The sequence below is a fragment of the Meleagris gallopavo genome, chromosome 1, assembly GCF_000146605.3.
Source record: "Meleagris gallopavo isolate NT-WF06-2002-E0010 breed Aviagen turkey brand Nicholas breeding stock chromosome 1, Turkey_5.1, whole genome shotgun sequence".
NCBI classification, from domain to species: Eukaryota; Metazoa; Chordata; class Aves; order Galliformes; family Phasianidae; genus Meleagris; species Meleagris gallopavo.
Window position 1 is genome coordinate 59,688,649 of NC_015011.2, and position 20,170 is coordinate 59,708,818.

The following is a 20,170-nucleotide window of genomic DNA, read 5'->3' on the forward strand; positions in this document are numbered from 1 at the left end:
CAGCCTTTCTCTGCATCTGTAAGCGTTCTGATTGTTTTCTGACACACGAGGACACTCAGAGGAGCAGAGGTTGGGCGCCAGTGGGCTCTACGGTGTGGTGTCACCCGGCAGCCACTCAGGCCCACACCGTCCTTGGTAGCTCAGACTACCACAGAGGGATGAGGGAGAGAACTGGAAATGAAAGTGAACAAGTGGGAAGAAATAAAAGGTACATAACAGCAAAGATAGAAGACAGAGAAGGAAACCGGAACACAATGCTTACACTGTATAGTGCACGAAGTACAGTGTTTTCTGCACGAAGGTCTGCATCTGTTCCGTACAAGAAGGATGTGGAGCAGTTGGACTGGTTTTAGAGGAAGCTATAATGGTGCACAGAGGGTGGGAACACGGGCTGCAAAGGCTGTGGGAGTTTGGCTTGTTTCTGCCTGGGGTCGAGAAGGCTCTGGGGAGTCCTCACTGTGGTCTTCTGGTACTTGAGGGCAGCTTATAAGCAGGGGGAACTGACTTTTTATGTGGTCTGAAAGTGACAGGAAAAGGGGAGAATGGCTTTAAGCTAAAAGAGAGGAAATTTAGGCAGGATGTTAGGGACAAGCTTTTTACTTAGAGAGAGTGTTCAGGCTCTGGTCCAGGCTGCTCAGAAAAGTTGTGGATACCCCGTTGTCTCTCTCCAGTTTATAGGAGGGAGAGGTGGTTCTTTTAATATGTATGTGACTGGCGAGAGTTGTGGGATTAAGCCACAATAGGTCAAATGTTAGCCCGACCATTTAATTACAAATTCTAGTCGTTTAGGGAGATGGGGAAGGGTGATGGGCAATAGGAAATATAGGAAATGAAAGCAAGGAGTCTTTGTAGAAAGCAAGAGAGAGATCGTCACCACACAGATTCCAGCACTGCTCATAGCTCAGACGTTGAACTTCAGTAGCGATGGGTCGTTGGGCGTTGCTGTTCGGTTAACTGACGACTGTGATGACCCTTTCCAATGGCACTACAAACTTATTTCCAGCAAAGAAGTCTGAAGAAATGTACATATTACAACTCACTTTATCAAGTTTTAATCCCATTTGTGATTGATATTCCTAAAACAAATACTATTCAGCTATGTAAAGCTAACTACACGCACAAACACTTGCATTAGGAGTGCAAGGGCTATGCAAGACCTCAGATCACAGCCTCCCTTATTTTAGGGGATTGGGATCAATTTGTGAACCTAAGGACCAGGCACCTAGGTCATCTGTTTAAAACACTGAAACCAGAAATATCTCTCATGACAATTTATAATTGCAGAATGAGTGAGCGACTGACATAATTTTTTTGCCTGGGAGCCAAAAATTAGCTTTGGCAATTTGGCACACTATGTTTTGTTTTGTTTCCATTGGTAATCTTAACTCTTCCCTGTCTGAGTTGCCTGCTTAGCTTCTCAGAAGCTAGGCGTGTTAATATTAAACTTTGTGCTCCCGTATTTATAAAAAACAAATAATTAGCCAGCCAGGATGTATTTCCACACACACACAAACAAAAAAAAAAAAGGGGGGGATAACTCTTCTAGTGTTCGGAATAATGGCTTTTCTCTAAAATTCTGCTATAGGTAAGGTAAAGATCTACAGAAATTGAACAATTTTCACTGTAGATTTAGTCTGGCTGCTCTTCATAAGTTTTGTGCTTCAGAATGGCTGAGACACTTTTGCTCAAACTCTCCAGAGAAACTAAGTCAGAGGCAGTGAGAAACAATGCAAAAATTCAGTGCAAGAATTCTGGCAGAATTATATGTCATGGCAAAATGTAAATTATAACTTATTATGTCAAACAATAGAGAAGTTGCAGTTCTTTCACCTAAACTAAATGCAGAATGTGCAAAAATATGTGCGCTGTTTGTAAAGTAGACTGCAAAAATTTAATGTGCATGGGCAGTAAACACAATGAATCAATGCAAAAGACAACATGCACATATTTAATTTTTTTTCTCTATATTTTGCAGGTTCTTCTTCACAGGTGCTCCTTTGCAGGTAGAACACACGCTGCAGCAGCTGTATCGTTGCTGTGACTTTAAAAATAAATAACTGAAAGCACAGTTGCTCTTAGAACTCACCATATTTTTTCACAGATCTTTCCCTGACATTGTTTTCTTGTTGACGTCAATAGAAGTTTGAAGATCAATTGAAAGCAGCTGTATATTTTAAACACATATTGAAGTCATCAGGAGAGTAGTATGCACTATTTTCCTGTAATATGCTTGGTACTAGCCCCACGCATCTTTATATCACAAAATTTTATCATCAGCAACTGACTTTGTTTATATTTGTTGCAGTGCTATGTGTTAGCAGGGCAGATATATCAAATAATGGTGTACTTTGATATATAATTGGTTTTACCAAATTAATCAAACTTTCAACCTAAATACCCTATTTGTGTTGTTCTTTTGTCAGCTCTAGTCGAGTTTTGTCTCTTCCAAAGTTTTAAAGAATATCTTTCTCATGAGGAAAAATTTCAAACGCCACTGGCTTAATTTCCAAAATACTGATGTTTGTGTTAGTGAATTATGTTGAATGATTTTGCACAACAAATTTTCATTGCATTATTACACTGATAAATTTGTTTTATTTTCCATCTTGTCCTCTTTTTTTACGATAAGAATATATTATTGTGTAGAGCTTTAAATCCTCTCCAAATTGACACTGAGAAAAAGTGTGCTTCATCTGAAATCATCTTACCTCTATGAGCAACTGTACTGTTACTGCTATTTTTTTTCAGTCTTAAATCATCAAAAACATCTCACACCGAGAACCACTAAGAATATAACATAGTACCTGATGAAGAAAGCCTTTCTAACAATGCATAATTTAATACAAGATGATTACATTTAGATGAGGATGAATATGTCATAGGCTTTGATTATAAGAAAACACTTTTCTTTAATATTTTCAAGTAGTGAATATAAGAACTGGAGAAGGCTTGTGGCCACTGCCAGATTGCCCAGGAAAATTAAGGGCCCTGAATTAAATTAGCAGGACAATGCTGTCTACTCAGCTCAAGATTAAATGAATCCTAAAAATCTTATATATATATACATGGCTTGATTCTTGCTGGAAAGTACTCAAAGTGTCTAACAATCTCTCATCCAGAAATATAGTAACCATAAACTCTGCATTCAAAAAATCCACAAAACCTATTATTGCTGGAATGGGAAATTATGCATACAGCTGTTGTATTTTATTATTTGGTCAGTATATTTGTAGTGTATTTATATCTCTTTGGACCTGCAGATGGTGCAAAATCTTCATGTAACAGCTCATAACATGCTAAGATACTACTATATCTTCCTTGTATGTTTTGCTTCTCTGATAACTTACAGGAATACTTCATGTATAGCATGATCCTTGCTGAACGGTTAATAGTAGAAAAAAACAGAGATAAAAGCATTTATTGTTGTAAGCAAGGCAGTTGCTATTTCATTTACAGTAGTCTTTATTCTTTGACATCTAACACCTAGCCCAGTTCCTGGCTATACTGTCCCTTTCAATCTCATCTCACTTTGTAGTAATACAATTTCCTCTACATAAGTTCTCCAGACTTTTAATCTCTCTACTTTTTTCCTGTAACTACTTCAGTTTGTAAGCTTATTTGTAGCTCAAAGCTGTCTTATTCTCATACAATCACAATGGTATATAAAATAATGGAAGAAAACATCCCAGATGTTGTTGCAACTTCACTTTTTTTATTTTCACCAGTTAAGCAACATGAGAAAGTGTGAAGCCCATGACTATTTTCTTCTGAAATACTGAGGATTCTGGAATAAAGCCTATCTGCTATCCCAAAAGCCTCTTTATTCTGAAAACCAAATCACATGCTTTGTTACTATTAAATTAGAGCAGTATTACTAGGCAAACCTCTTCAAACTTAAAATACCTGGGAGGGGAGCTGCAGGAATGTTTTAGAATATGCTGGTAAAACTTGTCTAACATGTCTAATTTTCCATTTTTTAAAAAGATTTTAGAGTGATGGCTTTTTCTTCCTTTGTTGTTGGCTCCATTTCAACTTAGAGAGGGTTGGGTTGCAGTATGTTTAGACACACAGAAAACTTGCAGACTGGTAAGATACATGTAATGAATCTTTGTGTAAGAATGGATAGGTACTTAAATGCTGGTCTCCGTGTCTGGTTAAAGATATAAGATTTTTGTTTGTTTTAAGCAAGTCACATTAGTTTTCTGACTTAAGTAAAAACTTCTTCAGTGATCAAGGTTCAATGATTCAGTGGGTGTCAAGATGCAAATTGGATATCGTTACATTAAAGTCCTGTTTTGTTCTTCATGGTCAGTGCAACTATGAATGATGGTGATGCCAGGGAGAAGAGGAGAACTTCCTTGAAGGTAGTCCTGATCCCACTGGGAAAGAAAAAAAAAAAAAAAGAATCTGATCTGGTGCATTTAAGAGATGGAATTTCACAAACTGATTATTGTAGGAAAGCATTGGCAGATGGGCTTTTTTGTCTGTTTTGTCTAATGGGGTTGGTTAACAGTTGTTTGTCTGCTTGGTGTGTGTCCTGTACAGAGCAGTTAAGAGGTTTCAGAGCATTACTGAATGAAGATGGACAAGTACCTGGTGGTGTGTATCAGTTCCTATTGTAAGGCCTGAGAAATAATTCATTACGTTCAAATTATTATTTATCTGAGAACAAATAATATTATTTTCAGTAAAATTACAAGCATTCTTCTAGAGAAGCTGGCAGCCCATGGCTTGGACAGGTATGCCCTTTGCTGGGTAAGGAACTGGCTGAATGGCTGGGCCCAGAGGAGTGGTGGTGAATGGAGTTAAATACTGCCTGTCATGAGTGCTGTTTCCCAGGTGTCGGTGCTGAGGCCTGTCCTCTTCAGTATTTTTATTGATGACTTGAATGAAGGCACTAAGTGTACCTTCAGAAAAGCTTGTAGATGACACCAAGTTGGCTGGAAGTGTGGATCTGCCTGGGGTTAGCAAGGCCCTACAGAGGGATCTGGACAGGCTGGATTGGTGGGCTGAAGCCAGTGGGATGAGATTCAACAAGGCCAAATGCCGAGTCCCGCACTTTGGCCACAACAACCCCAGGCAATGCTACAGGCTTGGGGCAGAGTGGCTGGAGGACTGTGTAGAGGAAATGGACCTGGGGGTATTGGTTGATGCTTGGCTGAACATGAGCCAATAGTGTGCCCAAGCGGCCAGGCCATCCTGGCTTGTATCAGAAATAGTGTTGCTAGCTGGAGTGTGGAAGTAATTGTCCTTCTGCAGTCAGCACTGGTGAGGCTGCACTTTGAGTACTGTGTTCAGTTTTGGGCCCCTCACTGCAAGAAAGATGTTGAGACCCTGGTCCGTGTCTAGAGAAGGGCAACAAAGCTGGTGAGGGGTCTGGAGCACAGGCCTTATAAGGAGCGGCTGAAGGAGCTGGGATTGTTCAGTCAGGAGAAGAGGATGCTCAGAGGGGACCTTATTGCTCTCCATAACTACCGGAAGGGAGGTTGTAGTGAACTGGGGGTCAGCCTCTTCTCTCGTGTAACTGGTGATAGGACTAGAGGGAATGGCCTCAAGTTGCACCAAGGGAGATTCAGGCTGGACGTTAGGAAATGCATATTTCTCTGAAAGAGTGGTCAGGTGCTGGAATGGGCTGCCCAGGGAGGTGATGGAGTAACCAACCCTGGAGGTGTTTGAGGAATGTTTAGACATTGTGTTGAGGGACATGGTTTAGTGAGAACTTTTCGTGATAGGCAGATGGGTGGACTGGATGATCTTGTAGGTCTTTTCCAACCTTGGTGATTCTATGATTCTATGAGTTCGTGGGAGAACAAGCAAAAAATGTCATCCTGTCACTGCTATTTCCATTGTATAAGTTTCAAAATAGTTACTTATTACAGTGTAAATTGTATTTGAAGATTTTAAGTAACTTTGAATAAATATGTGGATGCACTTTTTAAAGGTAATGTTGTTAGGATAACATAATCATAGCTGCCTTAACTTGATAATTACAATCTCCTGTTCCTTGTATCCAAGAATCACAAGGTTTAGGTCTGCTAGAAGGAGCGCAACCTCAATTACATGAGTTGTTAGAGAAGAGGAACACAGCTCTTCACAAATGATAAATGAAGGTCTTGAGTCTTTTAATGTATGCATCTGCAGCTTTTTTAAAGGCCAGCGGTATTTATTTTTGGCTATTTTAAAGAAAGATCTGTGAGTAGCTGCCTACACTTGTATGCCTTCTCCTTGGGATCTCCTGGAGGCCTTCTTCTGGGATCAGAGGACTGGAGATCACAGAATCATAGAATCCTTAAGGCTAGAAAAGACCATTAAAATCATCCATTCCAGCTGCCAATCCATCCCCACCACAACCACTAACCATGTCCCTCAGTGACACATCGACAAGTTTCTTGAATACCTCCAAGGACAGTGACTCCACCACCTTCCTGTTCCATGCCTTGCCACTCTTTCTGAGAAGATGGTTTTCCTGATATCTGATAACCTCCCCTGGGGCAACTGCCTCTTGCCCTATCACTGTTACCTGAGAAAAGAGGCCTACTCTTATCTGGAGATTCCCACTTCTAACAGTGTGAAATTACTTGGAAACATGCAATGCAGTGCAGCATTATGGAGAAAATGGTAATAGTATATCATACTGCAATCCATAGTACTTAAGTAAAAGAAGCCTTAGAGCAACAAAATTATTCTGCAGTTTTCCTTGTTCACTACAGGTAGAGCAGAGAGAAGTATGCAAGAGAACCTGTATACAATCTAGGACAAAACTACAAAAGATGAAGGAAAAAAAAACAGTGTCCGTAGGTTTTGCTGACATGTGAGATGACGGCAGAATCAGCTCCCTCAGCAGCTACTCTGCCTGGTCTGCATCCAAAGGAACTCTGGGCAAGCACCAGTTGATCTGAGCAGGAGAGAGCTTGAGGAGATTTTTTAAAGGACAGGGTAGGGAATGGTTGAGTGTGTGATTATTTCAACAGTGTATTAACTAATACTTTATTAAACTGAGACTGGCAAGAAGGAACTCACAAGCCTTGTTTTACCCCCTGGAAAATTTTCTCTGTGTTTAGGAGAACTTATTTTTAGTAAATCTTTGTAGAAATATATCATGTTTTTCTGATGTATCTAAGTGCATAAAAATTGATGAAATTTAATGCCGTGAAATAAAGTCACAGCATTTATTTTCTTTTACTTATGTCTTTGATTCTTTCATTTCTGTATTATAAAACTTACAAACTTATTTTAGTAAACATGGTGTTAGAGCTTCATATAAATTTGTCGGCTTGACATCCATTAGAAATGGAATTAGTTACAGGGATAAAGAATTCTAAAATAAAAATGGGTACGTATCAGGGCATACTGAAGGAAGATAGGGGAAAATAAAGGATATAATTTTCAATCCATTCCAAGCATGCTGCCTCCAAGGATCTTAATTATGTAAGCAACAGAGCTCTTATTACAAGAAATTATGTGTAAAAGAAGAAAGATTTCCCATACTTTTAGTCATGTTTTCGTGGTGAATTTGCCATTTGCAGAAACAGGCATTGTTTCATATTTAATTGTGTCTATGAAGGAAAACTGATGGGGAACGGCCTTGAAAAGACAACCTTATGGTAAAACAAAATCACAGAGTCACAGAATCACAGAATGGCCAGGGTTGGAAGGGACCTCAAAGATCATCAAGCTCCAACCCCCCTGCCACAGGCAGAGCCACCAACCTACACATTTAATATTAGACCAGGCTGCCCAGGGCCCCATCCAACCTGGCCTTGAACACCTCCAGGGACGGGGCATCCACAGCCTCTCTGGGCAGCCTGTTCCACCACCTCACCACTCTCTCTATAAAGAACTTCCCCCTGACATCCAACCTAAATCTTCCCTCTCTCAACACCGTTTCCCCTTGTCCTGCCGTTATCTACCTTTTCAGAGTTGATTCCCCTCCTGTCTGTAGGCTCCCTTTAGGTACTGAAAGGCTGCAATTAGGTCACCCTGCAGCCTTGTGTTCTCCAGGCTGAACAAGCCCAGCTCCCTCAGCCTGTCTTTGTAGGGGAGATGCTCCAGTCTCCTGATCATCTTTGTGGCCCTCCTCTGGACCCTCTCCAACAGCTCCTTGTCTTTCTTGTAATGTGGGCTCCAGACCTGGACACAGTTCTCCAGATGGGGCCTCACGAGGGCAGAGTAGAGGGGAACAATCACCTCCCTGTCCCTGCTGGCCACCCCTCTTCTGATGGAGCCCAGGATACCACTTGCTTTTTGAGCTGCAAGAGCACACTGCTGGCTCACGTTAAGTTTTTCATCCATCAGAACCCCCAGGCCCTTCTCTGCAGGGCTACTCTCAAGGACTGCTCCTTCCAGCCTGTATAGATGCCTGGGATTCCTCCGGCCTAATTGCAAAACCTTGCATGAAAATCAACATGTGATCAGAGTGAGAATTATTTGACTTTCATTAAGGAAGTTCTGATGTGTTTTGAAGTTTGACTGGTGCAGTTTCCACGTTAGGGGGCAGGACAAGAAATCATCATTTTCTGTTTTTGATGTACGTAGTCTGGAGGGCACGCACACACAGTGTCTTGCAAGGCATATAGATAGGGTCATCAAAGAGCTAAGAAACACAGATCAATCTCTTGTAGTTCACAGATCAGAGTTTTGATGTACATCACGTGTAACCGAAGAGAAAGTGTCAATGTGCATTTAGGCATCTCCAGTTTCCTACACTGAATCCACAACTTTCTTCCTTCTGTCCTTCATACTGGAATAAGATTCCTACAATGAATGGAATAAGAAGAGGTAGAAGTATTGCCCAGCCTTATTTTGTTTGGGAACTTAACACACGTGGCATAAAAAACATAGCTCTTTTGGAGATTGAATGTACCCTCAGCGAATTTGCTGATGACACTAAACTGGGTGGTGCAGTTGACACAATAAAAGGGAGAGATGTTATCCAGACAGACCTGTACAAGCTCAAAAAGTGGGATCACAATGAACCTAATGAGGTTCAGTAAGGCCAAATGCAAGGTATTACACCTGAGTAGGGGCAATCCCAAATATGTGTACAAACTGGGAGAACTCATTGAAAGAAGCCTTGCAGGGAAGGATTTCGGAATTCTTATGGATGAAAAGATGGACATGAGCTAGCAGTGTGTGCTTGCAGCCAACAGTATTCTGGGCTGCATCAAAAAAGGGGTGGACAGCAGGGAGTGGATTGTCCTCCTCTACTGTGCCATTGTGAGGCCCTATCTGGAATACTGTATATATGTCTGGGGCCCTCAGAACAAGAAGGATGCAGAGCTGTTGGAGCAGGTCCAATAGGCAGTCACAAAGATGATAAAAAAGCTGGAGCACCTCTCCTATGAAGAAAGGCTGACAGAGTTAGTATTATTTAGCTTGGAGAAGAGAAAGCTCCGGAGACACCTCATTACAACTATCCGATACTTGAAGGGAGCTTTTAAGCAGGAGGGGGATAGAGTTTTTTACACAGGTAGATTGTAATAGGACAAGGAGGAGTGGCTTTAAACTAAAACTGGGGAAATTTAGGTTAGATGTTAGGAGGAAATTATTTATGCACAGGGTGATGAGGAACTGACACAGGCTGCCTGGAGAAGCTGTGGATGCCCCATTCCTGGAGGTGTTCAAAGCCAGGTTGGATGGGGCCCTGGGCAGCCTGAGCTGGTAGGTAGCAGCCCTGCCCATGGCAGGGGCTTGGAGCTCAACGATCTTTAAGATCCCTTTCAAGGTAAGCCATTCTGTTATTTCTAGATTCTATGATTCTTTCATGTTTTTTGTTTGTTTGCTTGTTTGTTTTGTTATAATCACTGAGTCACTTTCTGCAAACAGATATGAGATCTTTAGTCAAATTCTCATTCAAGTTGGCAAGATCTTAAATCAAAAAGTATTGGTCCTTTCTGCAGGAAAGAGATTAGTGTAGAGAATGATCAAACTTCATATTAATCTATAGACATGGACAGGAAGGCAAAGAAATGAGGAATTTATTTTCTCTAAATACAGAATTCTTGTCTGGCTATGTTTTCAACTGAAGAGTAAGTCCTTATAAAGAGAAGTTCAGTCCCTTGCAAGGTGTTTCAGACACAACAAGCCTATGAATTTTAATAATATCAGGATATACAAATCTTCATGAAATGAAAAAAGATTTAAGCAGGGTTTCTCGTCAGAGCTACAATAATATTTTTCAAAACTTTCATTTTTGTTTGACTTCAGAATCCAGACGTTCCTTGAAACACTTCTTGAAAAAAAGATTTGTAGGTACCTGAAACTGAAATAAAACAGCCCTTAACACCAGCATTGCATTTACTATCTGGCTTATTTGAGATTGAGCTATAGTTTTCCCTGGGCTGGATGAATGAACATGAAAAACAGGGTATATTTTTCCATTGAGTTGTATATGTTTTGGATCAGGTACAGAGTCGTACTTACTGGTTGATTGTGGAATCAAAGATGCTTATTACCTGGCTTGAACCAATGCAGTCCTGTAGTAGTCTGGTCTTCAATCTGCTCTCTCTTCCTTTACTTACTGCACAAAAGTATATCACTTCTGAGTTACATCATGGTACCTCTTTTGCCCATGATGTGCCAAACACGCCTAGTACAATTTGAACTTAGACGAAAATTTTGGAGAGAATAGTGTCAAAATTAAAGCTTTTATGAGGTATCAATACCTTTTCTCTAATTGAACAGTTTAAACTTTATTATCTCAGTTCTCTTTTACTTTGGTGACTGCTAGTTGACCTTCTGCTATATGGTCTATGCTCAGTGGTACAATTTAGCTTTAAAGGAATGAATAAAATCTGTGATGTGTGAGGCATTTTCATTGAAGTTTGTGGGAGTATTAACGGCATTGCAAAGCATGGCAAGTCTCTATCTGAAATACTGCATGTAGATTACTCAACAGCGATTAGAAGGGTGGAGTCCAAGTGGAATCATGTTGAAACGGGTATCAGGAAGGGCAGCTTGTATTACTAGAGGAGATTAGAAGAGCTTGTCTTTTTGAAACAAGCCAAAGAAAGTTAAATAAAAATGACAAATGTGGCAGGGAGAGGGGAAGAGTTATTCCTTTACAGTTCATCTGAGGACAACTTTTGAACAAAGTACTTTTTTTTTTTTATTAATCTTTTTTCAACAGTTAGTTCAAAATTGAAGCCTTCCAGAGGCTAGTAGATGTCAGTCCAGTTTCAAATGATCAGTTGGACCAAGGCATACACACAGATATACAAACCATTAGCTGTCTGACATACTTGGCAGAATGAAAATATAATAGATTAGAGCAGAGAGAGAAAAAAACCCTTTGGCTAATGAAAAAATTACTTCAGAATGTTTGGGTGGTAATATTTAATACAGCTTGGATGTTTTCATAGACTGTCAAGAAGTCAATAGAAATTTCCACCCCCTTTATAGATTTTATCCTAATTAAATAGCTTACATAAAAACAACACAGGTTTTACTTTTCACAGAAATTTTACACCAAATTAGCTAACTTTTACCTCTTCATGAACATAAACCCTCTATAGTGCCTTCAAAGAAGGATATAGCATGCTTATTTCTAATGTTCACATAAAATAACATTTGTTCCAGTAGAAGCAACTACTAGCATCAACTGAGTTGATTTTTTTCCTTCTGAAAATCATGCAAAAACCATAGCTATTGAAGAAAATTTTCATTACTCACGCTGATATTTTGTGTCCTCCCTACATAACAAAAGTTGATGATTGTCAAATACTGAACATTGCATAGAAATTAAATTCATTACATCTTACATTATACATAATATTACATTATATTTTTGTTATTAAGCAACTCTCTTCCTTTCACTTTAGGAATTCCAAATGAAAAGAGTGTGTAAGAGAGGCCACTTGCTTGATCACTTCATGTGTGTCTTGGTAAACATTCCAGTAAGCTAAAGGAAAATTACACTACTGTTCATGTTTTATCAGAGCATTACAAGTGCTGCTTTGCTGAATTCTTGTGAAGAAGCTTGTCTGTCTTTTCTGTAAATAATTAGTTTCCTCAAGTGCTGGATGCAGTTTTATTAAAACTTCGTTATCCTGTCTCTTTTATTTCACACTAACTGATTTTATGTGTGGAATTCATTTCCTGTATGCTACTGCTGATAAGCAAACAAAATGGACTGCTAATTTGATGTGCACAAGCAAACTGGAAACTGAGCTGATATAAAATGCTTGACTGTTTTGTTGTACAAGCTAGAAAATATACAGATTAAGATTTGTTTATCAGAGACTAGTGTTTAGCCAGTTTTAATGTGATTCTGAAGCACTGACCACATCAACAGAATTGTGCTTATTGTTTTTTTGTTATAATTTACCTGCAGTGTACATGATTGCATTTTAAATTCAGCTGACTTTCCATGGCAAGCTGACTCATAGTCACACGAAAATATGCAGACAAATAATTTTTCAAAATTTTACTTTATTGACACTTTTGAAACTATCTTTCTTACCTTTTCTTCCAATCACTCTCGTGGTCTTACTGATTTTAAATACTTGCCATGCCACTATTAGTCCCAAATCTACTCTCTTTGCTAACCCAGATGTTCCTGTTCTTCATATACGCGATGATGCATAGTATCACTTTGTAATATTTATATAGTCTGCCTTAAAACGGTCACCTTCAGAATGATTCCTCTAATGCACCTTCTGTCCCTTTAAAATCACGTCAGTTACTTGAACACTGCTCTAAGAGCTTATAATACGTGCCAGCATGTAATTATGATCATTTTTTCAGGCTGGTCCAAATCTTCTTAAACTACAATCAGGCACAAAGGAAGTAGAAAAATCTGTTCATTTTCCTTTCTGATGATAGTAACATCAGTTGTACTATCCATCAGGATCACCAGCTCTTTGCAGTGGTCGTGACTGTTGGTATGGGTGGGTAAGGAATATCAAACAGCAAATGGTTCTTAGCTAGCTGCAGTCAGTAAGAGTCTTTCTCAACCTCTAGATCTGTGGTACTGTAGCTGTGGTTGTAGCTGCTTGCATTCAAAGCATTTTTCTTTCATGCTGGGAAGTCTGTCACACCTATTCAAATTTCTTTATTTGGAGTGAGAGCTGACTAAATGACATTTGTGATCAGTGGATCAGTGTCTCAGTGTCATTGCTTGATTCACTAGAAATACAAACCTTGCCCTCTAAATAGGCTATTTTCATCTTGTTTGTCAGTGCCATTTTTTCCTCTTGATTCTGCCTAGTATTCTTAATTAAAGACTGCTGGGAAGATTATGCAGTGAAGTAAGGTGGAATGATCTGTTACTTGTGCAATCCGTGGGAAATGCTGTAGTTGTTATGAGGGTGTTGTATCAAGCATTGTATCAAGGATGAAATATTAGTCTAGTTTGCTAATGATTAGGCACAGGATGTTTCTCTGCCTTGTTGTCTTAATTATTTCACATAAATACCACACTCAAATCTGTAGGCCCTTGTGTAGGCCTTGCTGGCCTTACGTGGTCAGCCACAGCTGTGTGGGAGCCTTTATTTTACTTTCCACTCTTTCCCATTTCTTTGATGCTCTTTTGAAAGGTTCCCCAGATACAGCTGTAAAAGGTCTTTCAGCCAACGGACTTTTTTGTGTAGATGATTTCAAAAGAGGACACCTGAAAAAACAGTGAAATCTGCAGCCCCATCTGCTTTGCCTCTTCAGCTTTTCTGCCCTATGTTCACCTGGCATTTCTTTAGGAGTATAATGAAATACAGATAAAAGAATGTATATATTACATGGCATCAAACAGTGCTTTGATAATCATGTAACTCTTGTGTTCCTACTCACAATGCAAATCTATCTCTGTCATAAGCTGTTACTCTGGTTTAATTTAATATTAATTAAAAGCAGCAGCGACAAAACTGGATACCCTATTTTTGTTTGTTTCCCATTTTACCTTCTGCTATTATTTTCTCCTTTCCAGTTAAGGGAAGGGAGTCTAACATGCACAAATTTGAAAAATAACAGTGGTGAGATGGCCATATCATGAGCATGGCTATGTAGTGTGTTTTTACATAACTTATGTGGAGGGGAATTCTCTCATCTTGCTGCTCAAAGTTGCCAGTGACTTTTTTTCTTTTTCTGGAATCTTATTATTCTCTTCTGTCTCCTGAGTCCTGAAAACACCTGACAAACTAGTTATTTTCTAGATCAAATTTACTTTAAATGCTGAGTGTTTTCTAAGATTAATTTCTGGCCTGAGTTTCTAGCAGGCATTATTTTCTTTTTTTCACTAAAAATTCAAATTGCCTCAACATATACATCATTTACAGTCCCAGTAGTTAGTCATCAGAGCTGAAAAATCAACGTAGAAAAGAAGGTCTCTGTAATTTTGCCAGTGCTTTAATCGTGCTGTAACACTGATACCCCATCATTAGCTGCTAGCTAACTACAGAGTTGTATGTTTCTGTTATAAGTTAGTCAATATATCCCTGTTTTGTGGTGGCCGTGTGTTAAATGAGTGATGGCAGTAGTGGTTGTCCAGACAGGTTTGGCTGCTCAAACACGTTTTCATCATTATTTTTTTTATACTTTATCAGCTCTTCTCCTCTGAGCGCTCATGCAGCTTGAGAAAATGACAGACAGTAACTATCTGCCTTGTCAGACACTGTAAGAAAAAAAAAAATAAATAGACGCCTGGAGTTCACTTTCTTTGTGTGTGTGTCTCTATTCCATCTCCCATCAGTTGCTTTTTCAGTTTTGTACCTCTTATTTTCCCTCCTAAATCCGTAAGTATGTATGTTGTGCTACTTACAGCAGTATTAACTATAATTTAACCATTAGAAAGAATCAGTTCCCAAGATAAATTTCTATTTTGGTCAGTTCTTTAATTGGATGCAACTGAAATTAAATTTGAACTGTTAATTTCATTGAACTTAGAGCTACATGCAGCTTTTCTTGCTAATATTTGTTGGTTGAAACCATTGCCACTGCTAATAGAGTTGGATAGGGTCTGAAGTAGTGATAACTTCAAAGGTAGAGTGTTGCAAAAAGAATATTTCTTTATGATAATGTAAATCAACTTAGAGCACATCTTTGATCATAAACACAAGTGAGATGCTTTAAAAAAAAGTAATGCAAGTTGAATATTTTCTGTGCAGGGAGTCATAAACAGGGGATGAAATTTTATTCCCAACTTTGCTGCTGGCCTGAAGTCAGAACAGCTCCTGTTTCATAATGCCTATTACAAACTTGATGTTCAAGCACCACAGTCCCTGTTCGTGGGTCTGGAAATAGATTATATTTAAGATCAAAAGCATTCTATGGTTGTAAATTGTATGGAGGTATTTGGCTTCTCTCTGTCACTGGCTAGTTCGGTTAATTTTTATTAACTGGTACTCCTAACTTATCAGATTTCCCCTTTTGAAATAGAAAATACCTTTTTTATACAATTAAGCTCTTTTTTATTTATCTTACACTTAGTCGGCTTCAAAATTATTTCTTGTGATGATTCTCCTGGTAAGAAGGGAAAAGAATAAAAGGAAATCAGTTTGCCAGCTATCAGAGTAGAACATGTGGGTTCTAGCACTACTGATAACAAAAGGACTTGCTGGCCATCAAGGCATTGTCTGCAACCATCCCATAACAGAGTCAGTAATTCAAATGGTGCTACAGCAGCAGATGGGCTCAGGCTGGCTCTAGAGTTATGTCTGGGGAGTGTAGAAGCTTTCTCTCCTTCTAGGACTCACTGTGCAAGACTGGAAGGGAATGTGCACCCCCTCTTGCACAGGAGAGCAAAGAGCTGGGGTCAGTTTTTCTGCTCCTCTGTGTTTATATGCATTCTCCATCTGTTATAATTAAAAACTTAATCACAGAGATTCAAGAGGGAAAAGACATATTAGATAATAGTGTTCATTGCCTTGGAGCCAGTGTAAGATTGTTTTCTATAAAATTGCTCACTGACTTCAGGGGAGTTGAAGTCTATAAGAAACGTGTGGGTTCAGGCTTTTATTGAAGAGCTGCAAGGCTTGTATATACATCTTTATTAAAACCTTTACTAAAAAAAACCAAACAAACACTAAAGGAAAGGCATTTCCGTGTCCGCTTGATCTTGCAGATTTTACCACTGCTACCTTATTTATCTATGATAAGAGCATGTTTATTAGTTTTCTGTACTCAAAGATAAGTAGGAAACAGTAATTAAAAAAAAGAGATTGGAAATGAGGCAGCACTTGGCCTTATTAAGTCAGAAGAAGCCTTCAGATGGCCTGGAGTTTAGTGCGAAGAAACTCCAGTTATAACTCCCAGTTATATCAAGGAACAACAGATGCTTCTTGTTGTCTGAAAATCTTTGAGCATGATGGCTTTTTTCTTGTTATTAAGTTACAAATCTTCAGGAAATACACTTTGATTTCCATTGTCAGCCACAATATAAGGTCTGATACTGTAATATACTGTTTTTATAGTAAATATTGCTGTGCATGTTATCTGAGATCTTGCTGATGTGGAACTGCACAGAGTCTGCTATATTTTGTCATACTACACTGAAAAATATACTCAAATCCCTGTTGGGTCCAGGCAGCCCCAGGTGCTCTTTCCAGATGTTACTTTTGCATTTAACTGCTCTTAGGTAGTATATATCCCACACAATCTTAGAATTGTGGCGTCAAGGTGCTGTTAAGGTTTTCGTATAGCCGTTGTTTCCAACTAATCTCTGGCCGAAAATACTAAGATGCCTCTTTTCTCCAGATCAAGTTGCAAAAAATTACTTCCATCTCATTGCCAGACAAAGCCAGCAAGCTAAAAGACAATTCATCTCTCCAAGAATGTTATTGTGACTGGGATCCTAAGCTCGAGACCAGAGTGTTTCCAGGTTAAGTAATAGTGTGATCAAATGCTGCCTCTAACTGGTTGCAGTGAGGCTACCCCTTAAACTAGCAGTAGATAGACTCAGTACTGTTATCCTCTCAATATGATGCAATTTGTCTTATAGACTTCCCCAGTCTCCTTCATACCACAGGACCAAAGAAGAACTGTGGCTCTCCTACGCAGTTAAAATTGATTTCTTTTCAGGTTGGCTGCTGGTGGAGAGGGCTCACCAGCCCTGTAAATGCTGTAAATATTTCTGCCAGCCTCTCCTGCAGTAGCGACACAGCAACGTTTAAGTGAGGGCATCCCTGGAGGACAGATCCCTGGAGAGCAGCAGCCTATAACTTGTATAAGAAGCTTCCTCTCCCAATTATCCAGTTGATATGAAAGTTAAAAATAATAACCTCTGCTGTGCATGACAGTGAAGCACTGCATCAGAATGACTTGGCACTAGCAAGCACTTAATTTGCTATGCATTAAAGGTGAGCTAAAGCTTAGAAATCAAGTTTGTTATCTGAGTGTGCTTATTTATTTAACTGGATCACTTCTTGCAGCCTGAAAAACCAAAAATATCATAATGAAGCAAGGTTTTCTGACCTCCATAATTTGTTGTGACTGCATGAAGTCAGTAACTCTGGTACACGTAAAGCAGTAGAATTAGTGTGAGAGTTTTGTTCCCTATTCTTTTCAATATGTTTAATCTCTGAAATAATTAGAGAAGTCTGATGATTCAAAACCCATTTTCAGGTTGTGTACAAAAGTAGAAATTAGGAATTACTGCTATTAAACAAATTTGGATTTTTCCAGCTTGCATCAGAAGTCTTTACAAAATGTGGCCTGAAAAAGTTGATGCTCTATTCTGGAAACTAGTACAATTGTTAGTATCTTACTTGGCTTGTCAGGTTTTTTTTGTTGTTGTTTGTTTTTTTTTTTGTAAATGTGTTGAAGAAAACTGTCCTCTCTATGATGGCAGTGGTATGCTGAGTGGTACCAGCTGGGAAGCTGGGCCAAAGGGCTCCTGGGTACTTGCATAAGTTATGTCTTCCCAGATGATTGAGATGAAAAAGTAGGACTCCCAAATGCCAGAATACCATCAAAACCAAGTTGAAAATATTCTGCTATGTTTTTGTGACACCGAAATCATTGGAATTAACTTCAGTTTTCTTCAAGGCAGGAAAAGCTATCACTGTTTCTACGGAGTCTTACTCATTTTTGCTGTTCATATGGGCACATCAGAGAATGAAAACTGTCATCCATCTTGCACGGATTAAAGTAATTTCTGTATTGAGGGTGGCTTAAAATAGACACTAACTGAAGCTGCAAAGGTATCTAGCTTTCTCAGTTCAAACTTCATATTTTTATTAGTTTTACTAACGGGATAAAATGGCAATAATCTAGGACCAAAAAAAAAGACTCAATTACAATTCTGAGAAGAAAGCTTCTTTCAAGTACGTTTTGTAGTGATGTGCAGGATTAGACAGATGATGTGTAAGAATCTTCAATTTCATTATCAACCTTTTCTTCTCTATGAAATTTCTTGCTGCAAGGAATGTAATGATAATGGCTGCACATTGCTATGTCAACTGAGAAAATGCTGGATTGAGTCTGCTGTAGTGATGGAAACCACAGTGCTGCCTTCTGATTATGCCATGGGAAGTTGTTGAAGCCTTCAATGGCGACCCTATCTTAATTCATTGTTTGCTGCTTGGTCATGTTACACTTCTGCCAAGGGTAAATATCAGCTGTAAATTCTGTTTATGGGAGCTGAGGCTTCAGACTGTACATCCCAAAGCAGGAACAAGACTCACATTATCACTTAGAGTTTGACCATGATCTTAATGTACTACATAAAAAGATGGATCACAGATGAGTTCAGCCTAAGTCTTATTTCTGAAGTGCTGTCTTTTGGATTACCTCAGAAACTTAAAAATAGCATGAAGAAAATTAATTTTAAATCCATGTGATTTTAAATGGTTGAATAAATTGCACTTAAAAAATATCAAAATAGAGCCATTTGAGAAACTGCCATAAAAATAATCACGTGAACTCTGTAGTAGCATGTATTCTAGGTATTGCAAGGTGCTAAAGTCCTGACAAAATTCCAGCACGCTTCTGTTCCTCGCATGGTGTTCAGACAGTAGGATGGGTTGACTGGGGCATTGCTGAACCCATGCAGCCCAATCTGATTGTGTGAACTGCATCATTCTTAAATAATCACAAAACACTTCTGTCTTTTGCATACAATATCTAAAAGGCTTGAGTCTAAGTGATACTATAACACCAACCAATATGAATAAAAGAAAGTCTTTTAGAAATAATGGCAATGTGACTGCACAGTGTTAAAAAGAAACTCAGAAGGCAAACCCAACCACAACTGATTCTGCCAGATGCATGCTTCAACTTACACCCTGCAGAATTTGTTTACATATTTAACAGCTTATGTTGGCATTTAGGTAAATACACATGCACGCACATACCAATTTACATATATTAATTTAGAACTGCAGGCGAACTTTCACTATGTAGTATAGTCATGTGCAAGTAATCAAGCTCTAAAACTCTTGCTACCCTAAAGTTATCCAGGAAACTGGAATTTGTAAGACTCATGAGTAGCTGGGACTTCTTTTGAATGACCTCTAAGACAAAACCTGCAGATGTGGTGAGATAAGTGTTATATGGGATCTAGCTTTTTCAGGTTTTGATTTTGTTGCCATTGTTCTGAACGTGAATAAACTGTCAGAAAAGCCAAAGAGATCTTCTGAAGTTCCAGGCTGACAAAGGAGACCAAGAGTTTGTTGCATGCCTGCCTTACTAGCTAGTCAGTGTTTTTTTCACTAAGATATTACACTGAAGATTCACTGAAGCAAAGACTTGAGTAGGTCAAGGATGTGGGAAGCTCATCACTCATGAAATGGGTAGCCAGGAAGACAAAGATTTTAGAAGAAAGTATGTTTTTGCCTCAAGCTATAAGCCGTTTTCTGTTATGCGGATCTGACAGAATTAAGATAAAGCTCGAATACTTTCATTGCTCTGTGCCGTCTGAAAATGAAGAAATAATTGGGTGGAAGTAGATTTGAATTCATTGCCCTTAAAAGAGTACCAGGATTTGTGCATGTGTTTGTTTTACAGCAACTTCATACCACCAGTCAGCTTTCTTCCTGACCATAAATTCTTTTCAGAAGAATGTACATTGCAGGATTCATTCTAAGCCTCGAGATGTTGGCTGTGAATAGACCATAGCAATTTAGAGCTGGAACTGAAGCACACTGATACCTTGTATTTTTAGATCTTCAGATTTTCTACAATATTAGTGGTAAACATTTTGCTGCATAATGTTCCAATGGAACATTCTTATTGGTTTCTTTGA